The sequence below is a fragment of the Globicephala melas genome, chromosome 4 (assembly GCF_963455315.2).
Source record: "Globicephala melas chromosome 4, mGloMel1.2, whole genome shotgun sequence".
NCBI classification, from domain to species: domain Eukaryota; kingdom Metazoa; phylum Chordata; class Mammalia; order Artiodactyla; family Delphinidae; genus Globicephala; species Globicephala melas.
This window is the reverse complement of record NC_083317.1, coordinates 97,712,649-97,740,075: the sequence shown is the minus strand read 5'-3', so window position 1 is coordinate 97,740,075 and position 27,427 is coordinate 97,712,649. Positions and strand designations below refer to the sequence as shown.

The following is a 27,427-nucleotide window of genomic DNA, read 5'->3' as shown; positions in this document are numbered from 1 at the left end:
AGCTAAATACAATTCAGTTTCTGGCTCCTTCTCTAATCCTTTTGGATAAGAATCTCTAGAGACAGGCCCCAGAGTTTAACACTCACCAGATGTAATTCTGACAGGCATCAGGTGGGAGAGTAACTGAATAAGTGTGTTATTTTATATGAAATCATTTTAGTAATCTGGCAAGTTTCTGTTTTTCATTATTCTTCACTGATTCTTATTTCAATTATATCCAAAAGAAAATGTGTCATAAGCAGTCAACAGAACACCATACATAACCACAGAACAGGAAGTGCATTTCACATATTTGAACAGGCAAATATGTTGCTTATTTTTGTATTGGGACAATTTAAAAGGCATGGTGTGGCAAGGCTCCTGAAGAGTTAAGGAGTGTTCATCTTTTTAATGTCTGGAGCATGTATTTGTTGATGTGATTTCATTTTAAAGCAGTGATTTTGCTGACCAAGAGTACCCCACCGAACTGACAACAAGGAGAGAAAGTGGCACAGTGCCCAGGAATCATTAATGTTAAAAAGTTCAAAAGATGCTGCTAATGGGCAATGCTGGTGAGAAGTTCTGCTTTAAATGCAGAGATTTGTAGAGAGTAGAAAAGATGTGCTCCCCTGCATGCTTGTAAGGTTGGGGAGCAGCTAATGAAATTAGACAACTTGGTTGGAGTCAGGTGAAGTACGGGAAAAGGTCTCCTACTACCATGACTATTTCTCTTACTTAATTTCCCCCTTTCTCTCCTTCAGCTTTTCACCACCACTCTTCATTTTTGCTGCTTAAATTTGGACTCTATTATACCTACCTTGGATTATTGCCAAAACCTCCTAACTGATCTCCTGGTCTTCATTCTCTTTCTTCTACTTGCTGCCAGAATCCCCTTCCTAAAATTAGATCTCTTTCACTTTTGAGCTTAATATCTCGGCCATGAGTAGTTTCTCACTGCCTACAGAGTCAAGTCCAAAGCCCTCTCCATCCCAGTGAAGACACCCTGGCTCCTGCCAACCATTCCCCTCCTTCACTTGAGCCACTCACTTCATGCCGTTTGCAGCCATGTTTCATCCCATTTGATTGTAGTTCACTGAGCCATTTGTGAGCGTTCAGCTCTATTTCTTCCTCATGAGCAAGAGATAAGCAATGAACAAATCAAACCTCTTGAAAGTATACATTTCTGGCCAAAGCCTTTAGAGGTCAAACATGTAATATTTTTCCTCCTAACATCAGCTTATGAGCTCCCAATTTACATGAGTGCTGTTGGGAGAGAGAACGCATTATCTTGATCCCAAGGATTTTCACCGTAGTCCATGGAATTTCTCCTGGGAAGTTCCTCTGATCTTTATATGAGCTGGTGACATCTAATGACAGGCCTTTTAGCAATGGGGGATTTTCCCGGACACTTTGGCACTCAAATCCCTTCCCCATTATCTAGGATGCCTTATGCCCCACATATCAGCTGGAGGAAAGGTGAAGCTCCTGAGACAAAAGGAAAGGGCTCTTACATGGTGTGAGTTATAGACGAGGAACCTGGAAGAAGGGAATCTAACCTTATTTAATCTTGCAGGAGTTCTTACTCCAGGCTCCTCATTCTGCCTAGATTGGGAGTCTAGGGTACTTAGAATAGTCAATTAGAAGACAGGGGAAATTTAATATTCTCTCTCCTGTTTGCTAAAGATATACCTGGTTTGGATATTAATGAGACACAAAGCTAATGATGCTGCTCAATTCCTTTTCTCCTTTTCTTCAAAAAATCCCCTGATGTCTGCAAATGCTTAGATGCTTACTTTCCAAAAAGATTCTTAGATGCTTAAGGCAAAGTATTCTTTCTGTCTCTCAAACAGAAATTCTCTTACAAGGTTGCGTGACTTAAAAAATTATATGGTAAGCTTTAGGGGCTTCGTGTGTTTGTAAAACAGAGTCAGGCCAAGACCAGAATATTATTTGAAAGCAATTGTAAAATAGTGCCCTTATTTAAGGACAGCCTGTCTTTCCTTCCTCCCTCCCTTCCTTCCTTCCCATCCTTCCCATCCTTCCTTCCTTCTTTCTTTCCTCCCTTTTCCCCTTCCTCCCTTCCTTTCTTTCTTCTCTTTTTCACTTCCATTTTCTCTTCTTTCTTTCTCTTGCACTTCTGCCTTTTCTATTTCTCTCTTTTTCTCCCTTTTTCTCTCTCTTCTGTTTTTGCTTCCATCCATTTATTGAACAGTACAACAGGCCAGGCTATGCATGAGAGAGAGAGAAATATGAAAAAAAAAAAAAAACCCACTACTGCCTTTAGTGACCACACAATCTAGTGTTGGGAGAAACATACAGGTATGCAATTAACAAGGATGTTTGGGGTTAAGCTGATGTTTTTTAAGACAAGGAAGAAGGCTTTTTCTCCAATTCAATGACTTATTTATTCATTCATGGTGCTAGATAATTCTCATGGTACTGAGAACTGTAGCTTCTTTTTGCTATAGCATGAGGACCGAGCTGGAGAGTGCTGATAAATAAATAGGCTGGAAAGGGAAGCAAGAGCAGGTGATAATAGCCTTACAGTTCCTGATAAAGGATTTGGCATTTGTCTTGAAGTCTGTGAGAAGCCACTACTAAAGGACTTGAAGCAAGAGAATGAGATGATCATATCATTAGAAAAAATGTTATCTGGTAATAGTGAGAATAGCCAGGTAGTGGGGAGAGGGTAGGGCATTAGATAGAGGTAAGGAGACATTTTAGGAGTATATCACCATCATCTAGACAGTGATAAAGGCATTAAACTCAGTCAGTGGAACTTGAACCTTTAGAGAAGACATGAGGTTTTAACCCACAGAAGAAATGTGGGTGAGTGGCAGAAACAGAGGAGTTGCAGAAGGCACCCAGGTCTTGAACACAGTATCATTAACACCGGTTCAGGTCACAGGAGGAGAAGGCCTAGGGCTGGGGTGGAGGGAGCATGATTTGGGGTTCAATTTGAAGCCTCTAACATATATTTAGGGGGGAAATGGCTTCGTAACTCAGATGAGAGATTGATAAAAGATGTAGCTTTGGAAGTTGGTGGTCTGTAGGTGGTGGTTGAGACCATGGGGTTGGGTGCAATCACTCAAGGATCGGGGGGGAGGAGAGTAAGATACAGGGAAAAGACCAGAGTCTTTGGAAACACTAATACTTACGGAAATAAGAGATGACAACTCAGGAGTCTGAGATTAAATGACCTGGGAGGTAGAAAGAGGGACTAAAGCAAGTGATTTCATGGGAGCCAAGTAAGAAAAGTTTCAAGAAAAGATGAATAAAGCCAGCATTGAATATTGTCGAGAATTCAAGAATAAAGGCCCCAGACAACATTAACTGAATTAGGCAACAAGGTGGTCATCAGGGACCTCAGTGAGAAAGGTTTCCATAGATTGGGGTGGCGGTGGAACACAAAATTGGTTGAGGAGAGAAGGGTTGGGGGACATTGGAAAGTTGGGCAAAAGCTAATGGGGGCTACAACATAGTGACACTGGAAAAACTAAGCTGATGGCAGAGAGGCTATGAATCAGGGTCCTTGCTGGGGTGAGGGTGGCCTTCTGTGGAGGCCCAGGAGCAGGAACTAAAGGGAACAAAGATGCGTCAGTGCTGAGCCACCACAGGAACACACAGAAGGGGCTGGCCAAGCTGGGATCGCTCAGTGCCCACCTGCCTGGGGGCAATCAGGCTCCGGAGACTGAGCTTACGTTCTCTTCTTCTGCGACCCAACTCCAGCACTGAAGAAGGAGGAGAAGCAGGAAAATGTACCCTGGGCCTCTCTCTCTGTTCACTTCACTGTACTCCTCACATCGAGCCCTCTGTCCTTCCCCCAACACCCCCTCCATCGAAAGACTGTCCCTGCTTAGCCAATCCCACTAGCAATACTCCAAGAAGAAAGAAAGATGTGAGCTCATTTATGGAGGTGGATTCCTATGAGATTCTACTCTGGGACACATTTTTATTAGTTTGTGCTACTGAGTCAAGAGATTTCTTTTTTAATTTCTTGTTTTATTATTTCTGGAGGGGTTGGAAAGACTTGAGGATGTCTAGATCCAAAAAAAGAAAAAGTCCAGAGAGAGAAGATGAAGATTCTGGAGAGAAACAAACTCTGAAGAGGTGAGAGGTGTCACACACAGAGCAGTGGCGAAGCCAGGGAGAGCCCTATCTGCGGAGGTGGGAGGCTCCAAGGTGCAGTCAGGAACTTGACTTTCTGTTCACTGGCCTCTAGTTGTCCAGGGCAGGAGACTAATCTTGGGCCTGGGTTGTGTTCATGGCTGGGCTGAGGCACGCCTAGGAACGATGGGTAAATTCGGGAACAGACTCTGCAGCAGTCAGTTATATGAGTCAGTTTCCAGAAGAGTTTTTTATTTGGTGAAATGATGAAGAAGTGTTTTTTGCCCCTGGTGGGTGTGGGGGAGGGGAGAGTGAAGGTGGGAATGGGAAAAGAGAAAAGGCATTCACTTCCAGCTCCTCTGTTTGTTAGCAGCAAGCTGAAGGAGCTCTTCTTCTTGAGATACGGGGGCACCAGCTGACAGTGTTAGTTGGACACAGCCTTACTTGGCACCTAGAGGACCCCTGCCGGCACTTTGGTTCCTGGCCCTGCAATGACAGAAGCCCTGGGACCAAACGGGTTCGTGGAACACGTGGAGATGCTCAGAAGATGCCGGTTTGAGATGCTTATCGGCCTCTACAGGTCTCTGTATCTCTCAGTTTGGGGTGGACACTCCATGCGGTTGTCCAGGAAATCATGGGGCTGAAGTCCTGAGGGAGCCGATGAAAGCAAGGGCTATCTTAATGCAGGTTACGTTTTCATGAAGAGAGAGGCTAGGCCATCCCCGGGAGAGGTGAGGTGTGGGTCTTGAGGAGAGGAGGGAAAATTAATGGGGAATAGGACACAGCTCTGTCTGGGGCTCATGAAAGATTGCTGAACAGTGCAGAGGGCCTGGCTGGGGATACCGAGAAGAGTTCGTGGTGCTGTCATATATCTGATTCTCTTCAGCGATTAGTAGCTTAAACACAAGAACGTAAAAAGCAGACAGCCAGATTAATCCAGGCTGTCCAAAAAGAAATAATGTCCAAAAAGAAAGTAGAGGGACAAGTTTACAATAAGATTCTAAAAACGTCCCAGAAAGACTTGGTCGGGGGAGGGCATCTAGAATTCTCATGGGCCGAACAGGAGAACACAGGTGGTTGGAGAAGCAGAAAAGCCCTGTTCTATAAAAAGTTACTGAGGCTGGTGTGGCCTGGGGGAAATCTTTGTTACACTTCCAGTAAGGCAGCCTGCAATCGAATTAGCATCTTTGGCAAACACATCACACCTTGGGCTTATATTGAGCTTACAGTCGACCAAAATCCCTAAATCTTTCACACGCGCTGCTCCTAAGTCATGTTTCTGCCATGTTGTACTGGTGAAATTAATTACCGTTTTGGGCCTAAAAGTAGGGCTTTACAATTATGGCTATTAAATTTAATCTTGTTAGATTTAGGCCATGGTATCAAGTTTCAGAGAATATTTTACGTACTGATGCAGGTTTTCACACATTTCCCCTATAACTTTCAATAAGACAGAACCCAGAGGAATTACTTATGCACATTCAAAAGTGACAGATTTACCCTATGTGTTGTTTTTTAGTTCAGATCTTCATTTTGTCTGAAAGGGACTTGGTCATATTTCTTCCTAACATCATAATTTGCCAAACTGCATCGGTTAGGATGTTTTTGCCTGCAAGGGTGAAACTCTGAGTCAGCCTGGAATAAACAATAAGAACATTTATTAGTGCACAGAGGTAGGGAAGACTCCAAGCACAGCACAACCAGGGCTGAGACTCTGTTCTGCTGTTTGTAGTTTACCTTCTCCCATGTCTTGTCCTCAGGCCAGTTTCCTTTGTGGATATACGCTGACTGCCAACAGCAGTGGGGAGAGTGTGCTTCCTTGTTTGTGTCCAGAGGGAGGGTGGAAAGGGGAGAAAGTGTGAATAGAAGACTGTTCTTTCAGTTTGACTAGGACAACCTCCTACATGACCTTTAGAGTGACCAGCAATCCTGATGTGCTTGGGAGTGAGGCTTTGGGCTTTTATTCTAGGGATAGAATAAAAAAAAGTCCCAGGATATGGGACTTTTGGTGCTAAAACCAGGAAGATCCTGGGCTAGCAGGGACAGCTGGTCACCCTAGCCCCTACACGTAGACCGGTGACCATTACCAGGATAAAACCTGATTCTGATTGTCTTAACCCATTGGCAAAAGGATGGGCACTCATGGTTGGTTTGCGCACACATTTCTGAAGTGTGGCTGTGGTCTATCGGATTCCACTGGGGGCAGATTCCTTGGCACCAAACCTACTGATTCAGAATCTCTGGGCATGGAAATGGGAAATTAATTTTTATCAAGCACTGCAGATGGTGGTCCTACACACCAGGGCTTAGAGAAACACTGGTTTAGACCTAATGGTGCTTATCCCTGAAGCTTCGGTCAACACCCAGAACGGCATGACTGCTATGCAGTGGGGCAGGGCTGGGGAGGATGCTGGGGAGTCATACCCCCCCCCACACCGACTCTAGTTCCCTGGTTTTCCTGTCAAGTAATCCTGTCTTCCAGAAGGGACGGAAGTTGCTTTGGGATTACTTGTTCTTAGAGAAACCATCCTTCTTCCTGGTAATGCCCAAGGGCATTAGTAAGACTTCCCTCACGAAGTGTTCACAAACCATGCTTGAGAGTCACTCTTACTTTTTTCTTGGAATCAGTATAAAACTCTCAAGTGACTAGCTTGCATAATCCATGACTTTAAAAAGTTTTTTGACAGTCAGAATAGTATTTCCTGTGTTCAGTCCTTGGGGAAGAGGCCTACATTTGAGGTTAAGAGTTTGAGCTCTGGTCAGGAAACAAAACAAAGAATCGGAGCCCTTCCTTTGCATATATTGATTTTGCATATATTTTTTAACTTCCTAAAACTTATCATCAGCAAAATAGAATAATTATCGAACTTACCTCATTGGGCTGTAGAATTAAATGAGATAATGTTTATAAGGTTTGAGCACAGTGCTTGTCTCATTAAGCAGTCAGTAAATTATGATCATTAATATCCTGCCTCCTCATTCTTTCATTGTTTGAGATATTCTGAGTAGGACCAGGCACAGTGCTTGTCACTAGACAACACAAAAATAAGAAGCAGTCCCTCCTATCAGGGAACTGGCAGTATTGACATTATAATATAATGGCACTGTAGTAGATTTATATGCCAGATACCAGGATGGAACAGAGAAAGAAATGATCAATTGAGGGGATGTTGAAGAATGATCAGGAGTTTTCTAAATAAATATGGGAGAAGAAGGAAAGAGGACATTCCGGAGAAAGGATGTAACGTGAGCATTAATAAAAGCACAGGACATGAAAGAGTAGGGCCCCTTTGTGAATGTAAGTTGTTTTGAAGGCTGGAATGCAGGGTTCAGGTCAGGAGCAGTGGTAGATGATATTATAGGAGGCAAGGGCTGACTCGGGGCTTTGGGCTTTTATTCTAGGGATAGAACAGGGTTTTAAGCAGAGGAGTTAGCTGCATGATCACATTTATGTTTTGGAAAGACCAATCTGGGGACAGTGGATGAGCAGTTGGAGGGTGGTGAGGCAGAGAAATTTAAGAGCTTGCAGCATTACTCCTAGTGAGAGCTGATGAATATTAAACCAAAAGAAAGATATTAGGAACAGAGTGGAAAGGATGCGAAGAAGAGATGTAGGGTAGATACAAATGACGGAACTGGCTGATTGATTGACTACATATGAGGTGGAGAAGAGGAAGATTTGAGGGGAATTCCTAAGTTTCTGTCTTGAGTGGATGGTGATGTCATTGCCCAGACAGGACTACAGAGGGCGATGGTGATGGAGTCAAGCTTTGAGCCTACTGAATTTCAGTTCCACGGGAGATATCCAGGCGGAGATGTACTAGGTTGTCTGTTTCTGGGGAGTAAGTTCTGGGATCGAGAGATGGCTCGAGTCAGCAGGGAATGGCCTTCAGGCATTGGAATCTGTGGGTGACAAAAATTGCCTGGGATGATGCCTCAGCGGAGTGTGTAGATTAGAATGAGGACAAGAATCCTCAGAAACTACAAGATTCCACAAAGCTCATTGACAATTAAGTGATATAACCTGTATGTTCTACCAGGGTCCAGGCCAGAAGAATTCAACATATTTAAGCTTTATTTTGTTCTCTCTACTTTTTCCAAGATTTTTCACTGATCTTTCTAGTCCTTCATTTGTTCCCCTTCAAGTAACTGAGATTTTTCTCTCAGTTTTGTTTTTCGGAGGGTAAAAATATAATGTTCAAAAATTTTTAATTACATTTCAAGAATGTTGTTTTCTAATTAGGATTGTCTAGTTTCTTTGGAATTTCTCATAACTGTTTTCTTATGTTCTTGTCCAAAATTCAAACAGTTCTAAATAGAAAACTTAAAAAAAAAGTTAAAATAGAATATTACTTCTGATGAAGAAATAGGGATGAAGAGCTTAAAAGTGAGACAAACCTGATAAATACATGCAGAAGGGAGAAAAATACTACAAAATCTATGTCCAAAGGACATTTTTAAGAAAGTGAAACGGACGTGTTTACTGCATCTGCTCTGGTATTTAAACGAGCTGAAGCTAAATTCTTCAGTCTTTCCCCTCAGCAGTTAGAGAGGCAGCCTGGGAAAGATTAAAGGGAAAAAACCCACTAGTTCTGCAGAAGAAGAAAATGTACAAGTCTAGTGAAGTAAAAGACGTTGGCCAACTGCAAACAAGAAACCGTGGGTCACTGGGGAGAAAGACCCCCGTAGCAACCAGGAAAGAAAGAACTCCAGGTAATGGACGCCACCTAGTGGCAAACTGGAGGATTCGGAGAAAATGAACCACAACAGGATTTCAGAACTTGGAGGTGGCTTAACATAATTATTATGAGATTTATTCACTCTTTCAATAACAATCATTGAGGACCTGCTATGTACCAGGCACATTAATAAGTTCTAGGAATCATGTAGTAATGATTTTCAGTTAAGCCCACAAACCCAGATGTCCAAGAATTCCCACTTTATTTTTCTATAACATAATCAATATCTATATTAAACCTCCATTTCATTTGGTGCTGAGAACTTACCCTTCGTCACTTTAGTGCCTCTACACCCCTTGCCCTGGTTGGGTCTGAGCTCTAGGGTTTAATTGCAGTGAGACCTCTGCATTTTAGCGCTCTGCATTGCTGTCTTCGGCTGAGATGGTTTTGTTTGTCTGCTGTTTGGACATTGGCCCTCATAAGTCACTGCTGGAAAAAAAAAATCTGCTTGTTTCTGTACATAGGTTTCTTCGAGTCTGCCTCTTTCTCATCTACTTCAGCTACCTTCTCAGACATTCTGCTGCTCCTGTAGGGCTGTCTACTGCCCTATCTGCTTAGATACACGAACATACATTTTTACGCTGGCATCTTGAAGCCTCTTCCCTTGGTTTTATCTAGGAACTGGGTCACAGGTCCCTTTGACCTCAGATTCTCCAGATTTCCCTTGGGCTTCCTCTGCCCCATTTTCTTGAAGCACAGAAGAGCACATTATGGTTAAATAGCCCTGTGTGACTAGGTCGTAGGCTGCATGTTGGACAGCAAAGGGAGATGAGGCCCCTTTGCAAAATATTTTGTATGTTGCGCTAAATAATTTTGTATGTATGCATTGCAAATAGAAGGCTGTCTCAGTGGTCTGTGTAAGTGAAGACATGATGCTGACTTGGAGCGCTAGAGAAGACTTGGTCAATTTAAGGGACACTGGGTGGTGGAACTAACTTTATTTGGCAGCCCCAATCTCCTCCAGCCCAAACAACACCCGTGTGAAAATGAGACAAAGGCAGCGCCTACAGGAAGAGGCAACACCTGGGTACACAGCTTGAGGAATAGAGCGTAGTCTAGATTTCATCCCACCTCTTGTCTGAGTGCATTGGTGTAGGGAATAGTCTTGCCTAACCAAACATGTTGACCCTGAATGTGGAGGTGAAGAGTGGGAGGAATAACTAGGTTGGTGCCTTTAAGAAATATGTCTGGAAATAAATCTCTATTCACTTGTTTCTTGCCCTTAAGTATTTCAGAGAATGACTCTGTAGGGTGATAAGCTGCAGTCTGGTGTGCAATGTGAGTTTCTTACCCCAGTTTTTACCCCATGAGAATATATTAATTGATCCAGCAATTCCACTCCTGGGTATGTATCCAAAGTAAATCAGAAACACTAATTTGAAAAGATACACACACCCTAATATTCACAGCAGCATTATTTATAATTGCCAAGGTATGGAAGCAACCTAAGTGTCCATCAACTGATGATTGGATAAATAAGATGTGGTTTATATATGCAATGGAATACTACTCTGTCATAAAAAAGAATGAAATTTTGCCATTTGCAGCAACATGGATGGACTTGGAGGGCATTATGCTAAGTGAAATAAATCAGACAGAGAAAGACAAATACCTTATCATATCACTTATATGCGGAATCTAAAAAATACAACAAACTAGTGAGTATAACCAAAAAGAAGCAGACTCTCAGATACAGAAAACAAACTAGTCAAAAATCAGTTAAAAATATTTGTATGGGTCTATTTCTGGGCTCTCTGTTGTGCTCCACTGATCTATATGGCTACCTCTCCACCAATACCACATTGTCTTGATTATTGTAGCTATATGGTATACCTTAATATTGAATAACGTGATTCCTTGCACTTTATTCTTCTTTGTCAAGATTGCTTTAACAATTCTAGGCATGTGCTTTTCCAAATAAATTTTAGAATAATCTTGTCTAAGTCTATGGGAATATGTGCTAGGATCTTAGTAGGAATTGCATCAAACCTATAGGTCAATTTGAGTATAACTGACATCTATACTATACTGAATCTTCTAATTCATGAACACAGTATGTCATTTGTTTAGGTCCTTGATTTCTTTCATCAGCATTTTGTAATTTTCAGCACATAGATTCTCTATATGTTTTAAGTATATACTTAAGTATTTCATTTTCTTTGGGGCAATTACAAATGGTATTGTGTTTTTAATTTTGTTTCTTGCATGTTCTTTGTTAGATGTGTAATTGATTTTTTTGTGTGTTTATCTTGTATCCTATGACCTTGCTAAACTCATTTATTAGCTCTAGACAATCATGTTATCTGCAAAAAGAGAGTTGGTTGCCAGAGGGGAGGGAGAGGGATGAGTGAAATAGGTGAGGGAAATTAAGAGGAGCAAACTTCCAGTTAAAAATAAATGAATCATGGGGCCAAAATGTACAGTATAGGGAATATAGTCAATAAGGTACAAACTTCCAATTATAAGATAAATAAGTACTAGGAATGTAATGTACTATGTGATTAATATAATTAACACTGTTGTATGTCTATATAAAATTTGTTAAGAGAGTAAATCCTAAGAGTTCTCATCACAAGGGAAATATTTTTTCTTTTCTTTTTTTTTTTTTACGAACCCAGTGAAATATCTTTATTTTCCAGATGAATTACCTCAACATTTCACTTATTTATCGAGTATCCTTCCTCTTTTTCTCACCCTCTTCACTGACCGACAGCATCAAAGCCATGAAAATTGACAAGAACAAAAATGAAAGTATCTATTGATCCAACATCCTGTCGAGTCCATGTCACAGGCCCCCAATAATCCGTTTTTCCTTCATTTTTAAATTCTAACTCCCAGTTAGTCTCGGGACTATTTTGTTTACTCTTCTAAGGAAGGTCTTGTTTTAATCTCACTTTGGAAGCCATAATGATTCTTACAGAGACATACTGACTCTGAATCTGACTCACGTATTGCCAACAAAACTTAGATAGGCGAACCTATCAATCCCAGCAAAATAAAGACATTTGGCATTTCTCAGCATCACACTGGATCTGAATAGATTGAATCTTTCAGATCTGGCAGGAAGTATGGTCAATATAAGACAAGTATCAATCAATATACAACAAATATTTTCATCATATTTAGAATGCAGCTATTCTACTTTTTAGGGAAAGTGAAGAGTCACAGAAATTTTGTGGACAACTCTTTTTAATCCTGAAATGTTCACTGTCTTGATTAAATTAATAAATAGAATGTCTTTGGACTTACGTATAAGTTCAACTGGTTACTTAGTTTTAGATTTTTTAATAGAATAAATTTTGCTAGTAGAAGAAATTTTGGTACCAGCAGATTTTATTTCCAACTCATTCTTGGTCCTACTGATTTCCTCAGCCATTTAACTTCCTGATATACAGCTTCTTCTTTTATGATCCAATCTTGAATGGATTTTGCAACAAGTTCCAAATAATTCCTGAATCCAACATTACAGTGAAGAGCAATGTTCCAATGTTCACAGTGCAGACGTTGCAAATTCATTGGATTAGGAAAGACCAACAGTAAAGAGTTATCCTGGGTGTGGTAATAAGAATCAATACACCTGTATTGCTGATTGGCTTCTTGAAGAACCTGAAGCAGAACTTCTGGCTTAAAATGTTGTAAAACTCAAGTCCATTAGATTGCGTTGCTGCATTTTCTTTATGTCCTGTAACTCTGCTTCCACAGTCATCTTCTTGGGTTTCTTTTCAAGAGGATCAGCATTTGTGACCGCTTTATCTTTGATCTCATTGTTCACGGTCTGCTTCAAAGGCTCAGGTTGGAGCTGCGACTTCAAGCTGTTCTGCGCTGATGGGTCTCTGTAATCAGAGTCTAAGGATTTCCTATTATCCAGGTCAGAATACTTCATATTGTTAGTATCAGGCTGACTAGGATTGGAAGGTTCTTTGTTGATCTCATCATCTGGCATAGATGTTGACCAATTCTGATCCAGAAATAAAATTCTGTCTTTGATTCCACTATCTTTTTGATGTCTGGTCTCTTGGGTATTCATTTTCATGATGTACTTTTGCCTTATCTGTTTAGCAGGGTTGTCCCATGGTATGTTGAACATCTCAGAATCTGTCCCATACATCATTCTAGAATGCTTCAGTTTCCCTTCTTCATCAACCTCAGAGAGTTTCAGGCTCTCAAAAGTAAACACTTTGAAGGCTCGTTCTACTTCATTCCAGCTCAAAACTTCACTTGTACAAAAGTGCATGAGCTCATGAATTGTAGCTAGACGTTTTGTGCTGTTCCATGGCGGAGGGCAGAAGGAATTCAAGGAATTCCCACAGTGGCAACTTAGACTGCATCTTCTGCTCAACTTGAACCAGGTCAAAATTCTTTAGGTCCTTTAGCACATATTTCTTGTGGGCGAGGGCATCGTGATAGTTCAGTAGGAGAGGGGCTCTGGGCACTGGTTTGCTTTCATTTTCCTCTTCAGATAAGAATATTTCATGGAGATTCTTTTTCTCCCTCTCTGTCAGACAGAGAGAGGGCAGAATGGACATGATGTGAGCTGCAATTCTGTGGTCCAGGCCATCTGTTCTGGGAGGCGGCTCCGCCAGACTCCGTGGGACAAGGTCTTCTTCACTTGCCACAACCTGTTCCAGCATACAATGCAGTATCAAGGGCACAGAAATGAATTAGATTAGATTCAGCAAATCATTGTAATATCGCATGTCTACTTCATTTGTGATGAAGGAAGCCACTGGTGGCGGTGGTGGAGCTGGAGCATGCAGCTCTTCATATTGTTGTGTTTTCTTCTTTCCAGGGGTTACAGCAACAGTTTGTGGGGGCCTGCCTGGTAACATCTTCCCAACTCCCGTCTCTCCATCCTACTCTCACATTTTTTTTCCTTTTATTTTGTATCTATATGAGAAAATGGACGTTCACTAAATTTATTGTGGTGATCATTTTATAATGTATGTAAGTAAAATCCTGCTGTTCACCTTAAACTTATACAGCACTGTATGTCAACTGCATCTCAATAAAACTGGAAGAAAAAAATGATATAAAAAGTAAGAGTTTTAAAAATTTTGATGAAGTTCAAATTATTGATTTTTTTTGGCTTTTGTGATTTATGCTTGTTGAGTCTTAAGTAGGAAATCTTTGCCTAAACCAGTGCCTCAAAGATTTTCTTTTATGTTTAATTTTAGAAGTTTGATAGTTTTAGCTCTTATGTTTAGGTTATGATAAATTTTACTATAATTTTTGTATATGTTGTGAAGTAACAATCAAGGTTGATTTTTGGCTTATGGCTATCTAGTTGTTCCAGCACCACTTGTTGAAAGTTTTATCCTTTACCTTTTGCGTTGCCTTCAAATATTTTTCAAAAATCAATTGTCCATATGTCTGTGGATCCATTTATGGACATTTTTTTCCTGTTCCATTGATCTATATTTCTATCCTTACATCAGTGAAAGTCCTTCAACTTTGTCCTTCATTTTATTTTCACACTACTTATAAAATGAACTAGTCAATTTCAACAACAAAGAGCCTGCTACAATTTTGTTTAAGATTGTGCTAAATCTACAGATCAATTTAGGGGGAATTGACACCTTAACAAAATTGGTATCTCCCCACTTACTTAGGGATTCTTTTATTTCTACTAGCAATGTTTTGTAATTTTCAATGTATGTGTTCTGCACATTATTGTTAATATACCTCTAAGTATTTTATATTTTTGATGCTACTGCAAAATTTTAAAATTTCAGTTTCCAATTGTTCTTTGTTAGTATATAGATTATAATTGATTTATTTACTGAGCTTGTGTCCTGCAACCTTGTCAAATTCATTTATTAGTTCTAGCAATTTTTTTGTAGATGACTTAAGATTTCCTACATAGACAATCATGGTGCCTGTGAATAATGACAGTTTTACTTCTTCCTTTCCAGTTTATATGCCATTTAGCTCTTTTTCTTGCCTTATAATACTGCCGAGGACCCTGGGTATAATGCTGAATGTAAGGGTAGAGTGAATATCCTTGCCGTGTTCCCAATCTTAGAGAAAAAAATCTTTACTCTTTCACTATTAAATATTATGTTAGATTAAGAAAGTTCCCTTTCGTTCTTAGTTTGGTGGGAATTTTAAATCAGAAATAGGCTTATATTTTATAAATGCTTTTTCTGTATCTATTAATATGATCATAAGATTTTCCATTTTTAGTTTGTTAATATTGTGCATTCCTGGGAAAGATGCCAGTTGTCAAGCTATATTATCTTTTTATATATTGCTGAATTCCATTTGTTAATATTTTGTTGAAGATTTTTACATCTATTTTCATGAGGATATGGGTGCATAAATTTTTTTATCATGCGTTTATTAAGTTTTAAGATTAGGATAATGCAGACCTTATAAAATGAGTTGAGAAGTGTTTCCTCCTCTTTTATTTTCTGAGAGTTTGTGTAGAACTAGTATTATCTATTTCTTAAATATTAAGTAGAATTCATCTGTGAGGGATCTGAGACTGGAGGGTTTGTTTGTGGGGGGAGAGAAGATGGCATGGGGAGAAGGATAGGGGAAGTAAGACAGACTCTTCTAAATTGTTACTTTAATATTTCTTATTATATATTCTATAGCAACTGTTGATGTTAATATCTTCAGGCCCATTAAATGCTTTCAAGTTGAGATCCTTAACAGTAGTACAGTAATTGCAGATTTTAAGTAATTTACTTTGGTCAACTCTTTTTTTTTTTTGTAATGTCTCATATTTATAGTCTTCCAAATACTACCACACTCAGTTTTGTCTTCAAAGAGTCCAGTTTTCCGGTAGCTTACAAACCATTAAGATCCAAGAAGTTACCCTCGCCAGTTGACTTTTCTCTCCATGACAATAGAGGTAGCTAGGTTTCATCACTTTTCATTTTACCCAATGGTCAGTTGAAGTATAATATCTTATTGCAGCAGCATGGTAAGAGCTTATGAGACTCTTATTATCTTATTAATAGACATCTATTCTGGAAAATTAATTTCTTGGTCAATTGAATGCTGCCCCTTTTCTTCTCACTCTTCCTTCACTTGCAATTTTGACCCCATCTTGCACCATTTTGCTTTTTCTACCCTTTTCTTTCTAAGTAAAAATTGGAATCTAGGCTGTTTCAAGATTTGGTCACCTTGGATAGGAAGCTCCTTAAAAAAATAAATGCCTTTGAGTCACAGAGACTTCTGTTCTCCACACTAATCTTGAGACTGGCTTTAGACAGTCTATCTTGAGACAAATAGAGCTGGAAACTATGGAACTAATGCCAGTGACAGAGAATCAAAGTAAAGCATGATCATTTGTTTAGAACTGAAATTAAACACAGTGAAGAAAACTTTAAGACCTTAAGATCTTCTGGAAGTCCATATCAGAATCCTTACATAAAAATATCTGCGAAGTCATAATTCTTTAATTAAATATATCTTCCCCACCTACCAGCATTCAAGACACATAGAAAACAGTTTATTGTTAAGATTTATTATTCTGGTTTTGTTTTATTACAAGTGTTGCAACAGCATTTCTCTCCTCCAGCTTGAATCATAAATCTGCAGTTTCTGCATTTTACTATGAACTAGATAAGTGCTGTAGGCTGACCTAGGAAATTAACCTCTAATGTAGCATTTTTTCCATGAGAAATTGCATTTGAAATAATAATCTCTCTTCATTCAAAACCAGATTTCTTAAGAATCTAGGCTACATTTATTACCACTAGTTACTCACTTTTTATTCCTCCCTCACTCACTGCAATCTAATTTCCACACCAATCCCTGCATAGAATCTACTCTTGCTGAAGCTACCAAAGACCTTGTATTTATGGAAGCTAATGACCTCTTTCCAATCCTTATTTCCCTTGACTCATCTTTACTCTTGATAGTATTGATTGCCTATTTCTCTTAAGAGTTTCCCTTTGTTTCTATGATACTTTTTCTTCTAGTCCTCTTAATATCCTGACCATTTTCTATTTGTGTTTCTCACTACATTTTCCCCTTTCTGTCTCTTTGGGGCAAGTTGTTGATTTTCTTATTCCTGAGTATATTCTTGCCCATCGTCTGTTTGGGTAGTCTCATTCACTCTCACAAATTCAACTCCCTAGACTTGTACACTTTACTTTTCTACTGAGTTCCAGTCTCATATTTCCAATGCTGAAGTGTAGTTTATCCTTTTCTTCCTTTCCCTCTCTGTTTCAGTTAGTGGAGTCATTCAACATAAACCCAGTCTCTCTTCATTACTCAAGTGTTAGCTAGGGCCATTCCAAGTTGGACTTAAAAGTGACTACAATCAGTCCTAGGGCTGTTGAAGGTCTATGCAACGCCTTTTTGCAAATTAGACAAAGTCACTTCCTTCTATGAGATATTGTACTTCTTAAAACAATATATAATAACTTCCATTGTGTAATGATTTATTTATAATGAAACATTTTATATAAATCTATAGTGACTAGGATGTAAATGATACTCCCTTAGATACTGTGCTGCTTCTGTCGAGCAGTGTACAACCTATACAACTGTACAGAGCAGAATAATATTTCATATCTTTATGGCTAAGAAAGAGAAGGTCAAGATGGTACTCATCGTTCCTATGGGGCTCTACCAAAATTTAAAAGATGTGATTCCAGCTACTACTTTCCAGTGGTTCATGGAAAAAATGATTAGTGATGTGAATTATTGGGAAGAACAAGCTTGAATAAATGATATAATTATCTTAGAAATATCTTGCAGGCAAATGAACAAATGTCTTGGTGATATAATCTCAACACTGTTCCTTGACTGATGCCATGAAATACATGAGATGCTCAGTGTCCAAACAAGTGCTGAGCGTAAATCCTGAGAAAATATAGGTCACAATCTTTGTCAAATATCTGAGAGTTCAAATGTTTTTGGGATTCAGTGATTTGCTAAGTCTTCCAATAGTCTGAACTGTAGGTTCCAGACAATCAGCAAACCATCATGAAAATAATACATGAAAACAGGCATCTAGAACATTTTGGGGAAGGTGAAACTTATTATCCTTTGTGGCTGTTGGGAGTGTACAGCTTTTCTTTTTTTGAGCATTATTTAGTCATTTGGGAATAGTGTCTGATAAAAGGTAATGGTGGCAATTCCTGGCAGAAACTTCAGTTCTCAGTAGGGCAATCCCAAAGAAAACATTGTGAAGGAGTGCATAGTGGTAGTTAAAGTGAACATATTCATGTATACTTCCAGGTTACTCTCAGAAATACTCAGGGAAAATTTTGTAGGAGACTAGGTAATACAAATTTGTGTATATATATATATATATATATAAAAAATATATATTAGATCTACAAACTAATGAAGCATAGGAAAGTCTATTTATTTATTACACGTACATATAATACCATTATTTATACATGTTAAATATACTTATAAAATTAGATTATACTATTTGCATCCTTATTTTTCATTTGTCTTATCATGAACATTTTGCCCATGTCCATATATATTTTTCAAAATCATTGTTTAAAAGTCTGTATAGTAGCTCATTTTGTGCTATAATGTAATTTATAATTCTATTTTTATGTTTGCTTTTTTAACCTTTATAAATAACACAGAAATAGAAGAAATATAAAAGAATGTAAAATCCAGAAAAAGATTTATGCACATAATGTTGGATTATTTTCTTGGTATATATTCCTGAAGGGAGATTTTATAAGATGATTTTTGTGAGCCTTGGTATATACTTTTAAATTGGTTTCCAGAAAGGTTATACAACTTCTTTTTGGCAGATAATTTGATTGTTCTATCAAGGAAAAATAGCAGGTGTAATGTAACTCGATGTAAAGAAGGGTTTGGAAAAGAATTATTTTTAAAAAAAAAAAGAATTATTTCATCCTTATGGAAAAGTTTGTGAAATGCAGAGTAGATAATAGTTCAATAAATGAATTTAATGTACCCAGGGGTACTGATTAAAATAAAGACGTCAGCTTTAGACAGGGTTTCTAGAAGCTTGCCACTGGGCTCTATTCTATATAGTATTTTTTTAAATCAATGATATAAATGAATATATAGAAAATCTTCTTAGAAAACTTAACGATTAAGAAAACTGACATCTAGGAAGCAATTGTTTGGCTAAACTTTGGAGGCACCAGAACATAGTAGTAGTTAGATGCATGGGATTTGGAGTCAGACTCAGTTTTAAAGATCAGCTTCACCACTTGCTGGCTCTGTAACTTTGGCCAGGTCACCTAACCTCTCTTAATCTCGTTACCTTTCTTTTTTTAATAAAAAGTACCTCATTTTTGGAGCATTTTTAGGGTCACAGCAAAACTGAGAGGAAGGTATAGTGATTTTTCATATACTCCCTGTCCCCATACACACATAGCCACCCCCTTTATCAACATTACCCACCTGAGTCAAACATTTGTTACAACTGGTGAGCCTACACTGACATATCAAAATCACCCGAAGTCTATAGTTTATCTTAGGGTTCACTCTTAGTCTATTAGTTTGGACAAATGTATAATGACATGTATCTATCATTATAGTATCATACAGAATATTTTCACTGCCCTGAAAGTCCTCTGTGGTCTGCCTATTCACCCTTCCCTCTCCCCAATCCCTAGCAACTACTGATCTTTTTACTGTCTCCATAGTTTTACCTTTTTCAGAATGTCATGTAGTTGGAATCATACAGTATATATCCTTTTCATATTGGCTTCTTTCACTTAGTAATATGATTTAAGTTCCCTCCATGTCTTTTCATAGTTTGATAGCTCTTTTCTTTTTAGCGCTGAATAATATTCCATTGTCTATATATATATATATATATATATATATACATACACACAGTTTATCCATTCACCGACTGAAGGGCATCTTGCTTGCTTCCATGTTCAGGTAATTATCAATAAAGCTGCTATCAACATCTATGTGCAGGTTTTTGTGTGGACATAAGTTTTCAGCTCCTTTGAGTAGATACCAAGGATCACAATTGCTGGATGATATGATAAAATTATATGTTTAGATTTGTAAGAAAACACCAAACTATCTTCAAAGTGACCATACTATTTTGCATTCCAACCAGCAATGTGTGAGAGTTCCTGTTGCTCCGTATCCTTGTCAGCATTTGGTATTGTCAGTGCTCAGGATTTTGGCCATTCTAATAGGCATGTAGTGGTATCTCATAGTTTTAATTTTCATTTCCTTGATGAGACATGGTATGGATTTTTTCAAATGCTTATGTGTCCTATGTAGATATGTGGTGAGGTGTCTGTTAAGGTTTTTGGTTAATTTTTTAATCAGGTTGTTTTCTTTATTGTTGAGTTCTTAAAAGTTCTTTGCATATTTTGGATAACAGCCCTTTATCAGATGTGTCTTTTGCAAATATTTTCTCCCAGTTTGTAGCTTGTCTAAGTTATCTTGACACTGTCTTTAGCAGCATAAAATTTTTAATTTTAATGAAGTCCAGCTTATCAGTTATTTCTTCTTCCTTTGGCATCTCATTATCTTTTTAATTATGACCTTCCTACCTGTTCTTATCTATTTACATAGTATGGACACATTTTTCATGAAGCTTATTTATTTATTTAATATACAGTTATCTATATAATTCCATTATGGTAAGATTGCTGTTCACCTCCACTAAGAAAATTAACTTCAATCAAAAGAGTTATGTTTTTCTTTCCAAGGGTGAGGGGGTAGAGAGTGGTGGAAGCTGGGAACAAATAAACACATTTCCAGTAAGATTTTTGTGAAAAAATGCAATAATATAAAAGATATAAAATGCTTAACATGTTTTCTATCACACAGAAACTATATAATTAGTTATTACTAATCCAAAGTTGTCTTGGCAAACTGGAAAAATGAGTATATTAATAGGATCAAATATGCTAGGGATAAATACACACTTATATATTTGGATTAAAAAATAACAAAATTGAGTATCAGCTTTAATGATAAAAACAAGTTTGATTTAGTTAAATGTAAGGTCAGTAGTATGATGTAGCTATCAAAAAAAGTAAATATGACCTATGGCTGCATTAAGAGAAGTAAAGTGTTTAGAATAAAGGAGGTGATAGTCTTGTCCTACTCTTTGCTAATCACACAATGCCTGAAGCATTGTGTTCAGTTCTCCACACAAGATTTTAAAGAGGCTGGGGTCTGGATTTGGGATTAAGGTCTATTTTAAAAAATTCATTTCTTTAGACGGTTGGGATTTTTCTCCCCCAGGAGAATAATTTTGAAGAAAAGATTAATTATGTTTTATGTGGAGAAGGGAAGTTTAGAGGGATATGATAAATATCCTTAAGTATTTGAAAATGTACCATCTGGGCAAGTTAAATAAAGTTCCTTTGGATACAAGTAACAGACATTAGGAAAGGATCAGGATCTAAGGAAGATCTGAACAACCAGGCTTCAGTGAGGCGGGCATCAGGGAAGTTTCAGTGTTTAAGCTTGAGGCTCCTTTTTCTGGATGCCACTGCCGATGTGTCTCAGCGCCAGCATCCCAGTCTCTTCTCAATTCTCTGGAGAGAGAATCTGACCATCCAGCCTATGTCAGGTCCACTCTTGGATCAGAAAAGTATGCTCAGGTAGTAAAGTGGGCTTCAAATTTAGTTTTCTAGAAGTCAGAACTAAGAAGGGACACTTCACATATTCACAGCTAGAACTGTGAACTTTACTCTCTCTTTCTGCCTTCTCTGAAGTCCAAGTAGATAGAAAGATTTTAAAAGAAGCTTTATTGACATTCTCATCCTTTTCTTCCAGTGTATTGCCCTAAATTCATCATATGACTGTTGCTGTTGATCTGTCCTTAAGACTGAGCAGAAGGAAATGTCCTTCAATAAGAGATTTCCTTTCCTCTGAAATTAATGATTAATGTGATGCAGCTTAAAAGGTGGAAGACTGTAGTTGAAAATTCTGTGTAAAGGATAACTGTTAGGTAACGGATTTGTTTTAGATCTGGGCCTGTGGAGGCAGTCCCTTTTAAGACTAAGCCATTGGTATGGAAAAATAAACGTAAATTTCATGGCAAAAATATCATATCAATTTTATTAAAATTTTAATCAATATCAATGGCTTTTAATAATGAAAAACAGGTTTTTAAAAAATTCACTGAGCCAGGGAATTTTTAAAAAATGTCTTGGATACTGTAATATTGTAACTCAGGGGTTGGCAAACTTCTTCTTAAAGACCAGAGTTCAACTATTTCCATCTTTGCAGGCGGTACTGTCTCTGTTGTAGCTACTCAGTTCTGCCATTGTAACCCACAAAGAGCTATAGACAATACAGAAACAAATGAGCACAGCTGTGTTCCAGTGAAAGTTTATTTACAAAATCAGCTGGCAGATAGAATTTGGCCAAAGGGCCATAGTTTGCCACCCCTGCTGTAACTAATTATACAGTTGTACTTGTTTTGGCTGTTAGGAAGCTCAGACCCAACTTTGCAGTCCGCTTCCAGCATGGACCACACCGCATGCAAGCTGTACATCACCCCACTCATGTCATCTTTCCTTTATGCCAGTGTTCTCAGCCACCTTTTAAATATTCTGTTCTATTGTTTGTATCTCAAGCCATCACATGAATTCATTTTTGAAATAAGATTAACATAATTGAATTAGATTAAACATAGTATTTAATTGGGAATTGATTTTATATTACTGTAGATATAATTCTCAGTTCATAATGTGTAAATTTGTTAAGCAAATACCAAAATATCAGTTTGGTAGATACAGATATCTATTTACCATGGTAGCTGTTTCTACCATGTGCTATGGTAGCTGACTTCTATTATATCTCATTCTAGCTAATATTCAAAGGCATCAAGTTGTACTGGTGTTTTCTGATTCATCTTCATCCTGGATATTGGGAAAATGATATCTTTTTCTGTTTATTATCTTTTGGGCTACATTCATAGGATATAAAAATTAAAATACACAAAGATAAAAATCCCAATCAACCTCCCCCCAAATCCAGTGGTTCTGACAGGTTTTTACCCCAGAATCTCGGAATGTCAGTTCACATGCCCAGTGCCTCTTAAGGTTAGACATGCTTCAGTTAAACAAGATATCTGGGGCTTCCCTGGTGGCGCAGTGGTTGAGAGTCCACCTGCCGATGCAGAGGACACGGGTTCGTGCCCCGGTCTGGGAAGATCCCACATGCCGCGGAGCGGCTGGGCCTGTGAGCCATGGCCGCTGAGTCTGTGCGTCCGGAGCCTGTGCTCCGCAATGGGAGAGGTCACAGCAGTGAGAGGCCCGCGTACCGAAAAAAAAAAAAAAAAAAAAAAAAAGATATCTGCTATTTAAGTTGAAATAAATGTCTCACAAACCAGTCATTCATATACAACCTTCATAATTTTTGTCATGTTTTATAAAACTTTTTTCACTTAGCCTAGTAAATGTAAAACAAAATTATGTATCACCAATATAAACAGAAAATCAGTGTCGTTTGTCATAGAGAGGTTAATTAAAATTATTAATGTACATGTATTATGTGATCTAATTTTACCTGTTTAATACCTGTAGTAAGTGCTATATTTTTGGAAATACTTGTTTAAATAATTTCTGCTTCCTGCTCCCCTGCTAGTCCTAGCCTAATCAAGCAATCAATCAGTTAATCAATCAGAAACTAGGAATTTACTCCCCGCAGTTTTGCTCCTACCCCTGCCCAGTCAATAGCCATATAAATTTCTTGAGGCCGAGGATCTAACAGAAACTGGCTCACCTTAAGATCCCTGCTTCTTAAAATTACTGGGTCCCAATCTGTCCTGTAGGTGCTACATCCATCTTGTCAACATCCACCCAAGGACCACAGAAATCCCTAAAGAAAGGACTGCACGTGACAAATCCATGGGTTTCCTTTTTTGAGAGAGAAATGACAGTTTCACACCTGATTTTCTTTTCTTTGATATATTGATTTCTAGAAATCAGACGTTTTTCTCCTTAACTCACTAGACGCAATTTCTGAAAAGGATGTTAGACTTTTATCATTAATGTACACAAAGCTAATCATAAAATAGAATTTTAAGGAGTGAAAGATGGTCCTACCCTTCATTTCCACATTATACAGAGCACACTGCATTTTTCAAAAAAAATACATGATGTAAGATTATATAATAGTTGAGACTTGGTATCATGTCTTAAATCTCTTTCTTTATGATGCAAAATTGCTTTAAAATAGACCAAGATATTGTTTGTACTCTGGACATGTTGACTTAATTCTCTATTACCATTAAAATTTGACATAATTACTAAAGGAATTTGAAAAAGTTAAATCTAAATTTTGTCAAACCAACAAGCGCCCCTGAATCTTCACCTTCTGTTTGGCAGAGAGGACTTTATAGAAAAGCCACAAAAATTTGACCTACTTAGTCTGACACAAGAGTTGTCCTTCTAAATTTGAGATCTGTCCAGTTGGCAGTGTGACACTGACAGGCCTAATCCCTCCAACCAACTGCCATTTCCACAACTAAAAAGGATTACAGGGGGTCACACTGTCCATCTGTCATCCTTTCCAATGAGTAAAATTACTTTAGATTTAATTAAAAAACCCATGACCATTCCCCTGAACTAGTGGTACAGTTGCTTCATATCCATTTGTAAGATACATTTCTATCCTTATAATGACGACCTACTAAACCCTTTGAGGAACTGCCTTACCTGTGTATGATGTTTCACCTGCACGCAGCAGGGAACAGAGAGGAAGTCCGAGAGCAAATGTCTATCCTAAAATTAGTGGTTTAAATTGTTCGTCAATATCAGTCTCATTATTATAATAATTCATACCTACTGCCTTTCATTTTGCACCATATATTGCATAGACAATATACATCATTCTAACAACAAGCCAGCACAATGGGTAATTACACTCATTTTTCTGTTGGAGAAACTGAGACTAAAATGTTAAGTATCAAAGCAAGGCTGTGCTTCACATTGAGTTCCAACTGGCATCATCCCTAACATTTCTATTTTACCCCATAATCTTCCCTTTTTATCCTGCATGCTTTTTAAGTCTGGAGTCTACATGATTGACAATCAGAGCTACTGATTGGCATGAGATGACCAGGTCAACAACCTTGAGGTCATATAACGTGCTTAAAAACACCTTTTAAAAGCTTTGTTTAACCTACGCATTCTGATTGAGGGGATTCACTGGCCTCAAACTGTGTCTCCAGCACCCCCTGACACAGACACAAAGTTGTTGCAAATAAAGTTCCTGAATTCTCTACTTTCCAGGACTTTCTAGAACACTGGACTTGGCTTGGCTGTCTAAACCATGATTCTAACAGGCTCTCTCTACTGAATTCTGTGTCCTTGATTGTTCTTGACCGGATTTGTGAATCGTTGGTGACCTAGCTTAATAACTTGGCCTCCTAGAGAACATCTTTTCCAGGCTCCTTCTTCTTAATCAATGTCTAGCTATGATCCCTTCTATCACTTTTTTTTTTTTTTTTTTTTTTTTGCGGTATGCGGGCCTCTCACTGTTGTGGCCTCTCCCATTGTGGAACACAGGCTCCGGACGCGCAGTCTCAGCGGCCATGGCTCATGGGCCCAGCCACTCCGCGGCATGTGGGATCTGCCCGGACCTGGGCACGAACCCGTGTCCCCTGCATCGGCAGGCGGACTCTCAAGCACTACACCACCAGGGAAGCCCTCTTCTATCACTCTTTGTATCAGGGCAGAGGCTATTAACTAGCAGCAAGTGGGCCATACTCTCCCTCACACGTGTTTGGTTTATCTAACCCAGTGTTGTTGTTCATTGTTTTCTGGTATTGTGACCACATTTAACATTGAGTAATTTTAGGAGCCAGACAGAAAAGATCACATACTATATGATTCCATGTATATGAGATATCTGGCGTACATAAGTCTGTAGAAATAGAAAGCAGATTGGTGGTTTTTAGTGGCTGTAAGGAGGAGGAACAGGGAGTGATTGCTTAATGGGTATGGTGCTTTATTTTGGAGTGATGGAAATGTTTCAGAACTAGATAGAGGTAGTGACTGCATAGCATTGTGAAAGTACTCAAAGCCACTGTTCACTTCAAAATGGTTAATTTTATGCTATGTGAATTTCACATAGATGAATGAATGGAGTGATTTCAGATTTTCTACCTTTCTTGGGAAACTGCTCTCTGATTCTCACTATTGTAACTGTCAGCTAGAGCTAAGCTTTAGATGAGAATATGTGCTTTAGGGACCGCATTGCCAAACCCTGAATTTTATTTTTTTATTTTTTATTTTTGCGGTATGTGGGCCTCTCCCTGCTGTGGCCTCTCCTGTCATGGAGCACAGGCTCCGGACGCGCAGGCTCAGCGGCCATGGCTCACGGGCCCAGCCGCTCTGCGGCACATGGGATCTTCCCAGACCGGGGCACGAACCCGTGTCCCCTGCATCGGCAGGCAGACTCCCAACCACTGCGCCACCAGGGAAGCCCAAACCCTGAATTGTTGACTTGAGTCTGAGAGTAAAAGTCAGGGCCAAGATTCTACATGCCCTAGCTTTTGACTGTATTGTAGCAGAGAGCTATTTCTCTGCGAGCTCCATCAAAAGCAAGAAAATAAAATATTTGCTGAGAGAGCTAAACCATTCAAGAAGAAAGGAGGGGTTAGTGGAAAAGTGAGGAAACCCATTTCCTTTATGGAAAAGAAGGATATTCTTTTGTGTTTAATATGTAAATGAAGTATATCAACGCTGAACCAATATCAAATGGGAGCTTCACTCCTTTACTCACCTCTGTGGGTATTTCTACAGGTGATCCCTACCTCAGAGTGACTAATCGTAGTAATCGGAACTAACAGTAGTGGAAGTGGAGCAGGAGAGAAAGGGAATCAAATGGAATAGAGACCTATTATGACAAAGAGGAAAAGAATAAAACAAATAAATATGTTCTCCCCTACTATCCCTGACACTCTGTATGGTGGCAAGAAGACAGTTACTGGTTCTCTCCTTTAAGGGACATCATTAAATAATGTCTGAAATTAATTGAAAATAATCAGTTTGGATGCTTTGCTCCTCTAATTTTTTTTTTTTTTCCACTAGGAAGCCTGTGTAGTAAAGAATTTAACCTTGTTCAAAAAGCATTCTGGCCTTTGACCTTGGCTTCTGGGAGGTAATCACTAAGCCCTTGGAATTACAGGCCTGAAAAAAGTGTCTTTATTTTCCTGGGCCTTGGTTCACCAGATAGTCTAGCACTATGCTACACAGTGGGCACTGGCTATACCCAGATAGTCTTAGGGTGGAGCCAGCCACACTAGAAAACCCAGCAATGTCATTTAGAATTATGCTGGGTCAGACAACCACATGGGCAGTGAGCCCATCAATCGTATCTATGTAATGGAGCCCCAATAAAAACTCTGGACACTGAGACCTGGCTGACTTTCCCTTTTTGGCAGCACTCCATGTGTTTTGTCGCATATTGGTGTCAGGAAAGTAATGTGTCCTGACTCCATGGGGAGAGGACAGTGGGAGCCCCATGTTTGGTACTTCCCTGGACTCCACCCTGTGTGCTTCCTCTGTTGACTGACTTTCATCTGTATTCTTTCCCTGTAATAAACTTTAACTGTGAGTATAACATTTTCCAGTGAGTTCTGTGAGTCCATCTAGAAATTGTCAAAACTGAGGGTGGTTCTGGGATCCCCACAAACTTGCAGT

The 27,427-nt window shown here is 38.8% G+C and overlaps 1 long non-coding RNA gene and 1 pseudogene across 1 annotated transcript in view; one reads left to right on the top strand and one right to left on the bottom strand.

Moving 5' to 3' along the window:
• LOC132597261 (uncharacterized) overlaps window positions 1-27,427 on the top strand; it is a 125,027-nt gene that overhangs the window by 47,867 nt on the left and 49,733 nt on the right. The window lies entirely within an intron of this gene.
• On the bottom strand, window positions 12,091-13,654 carry LOC115857578 (sperm-associated antigen 17 pseudogene; annotated as a pseudogene).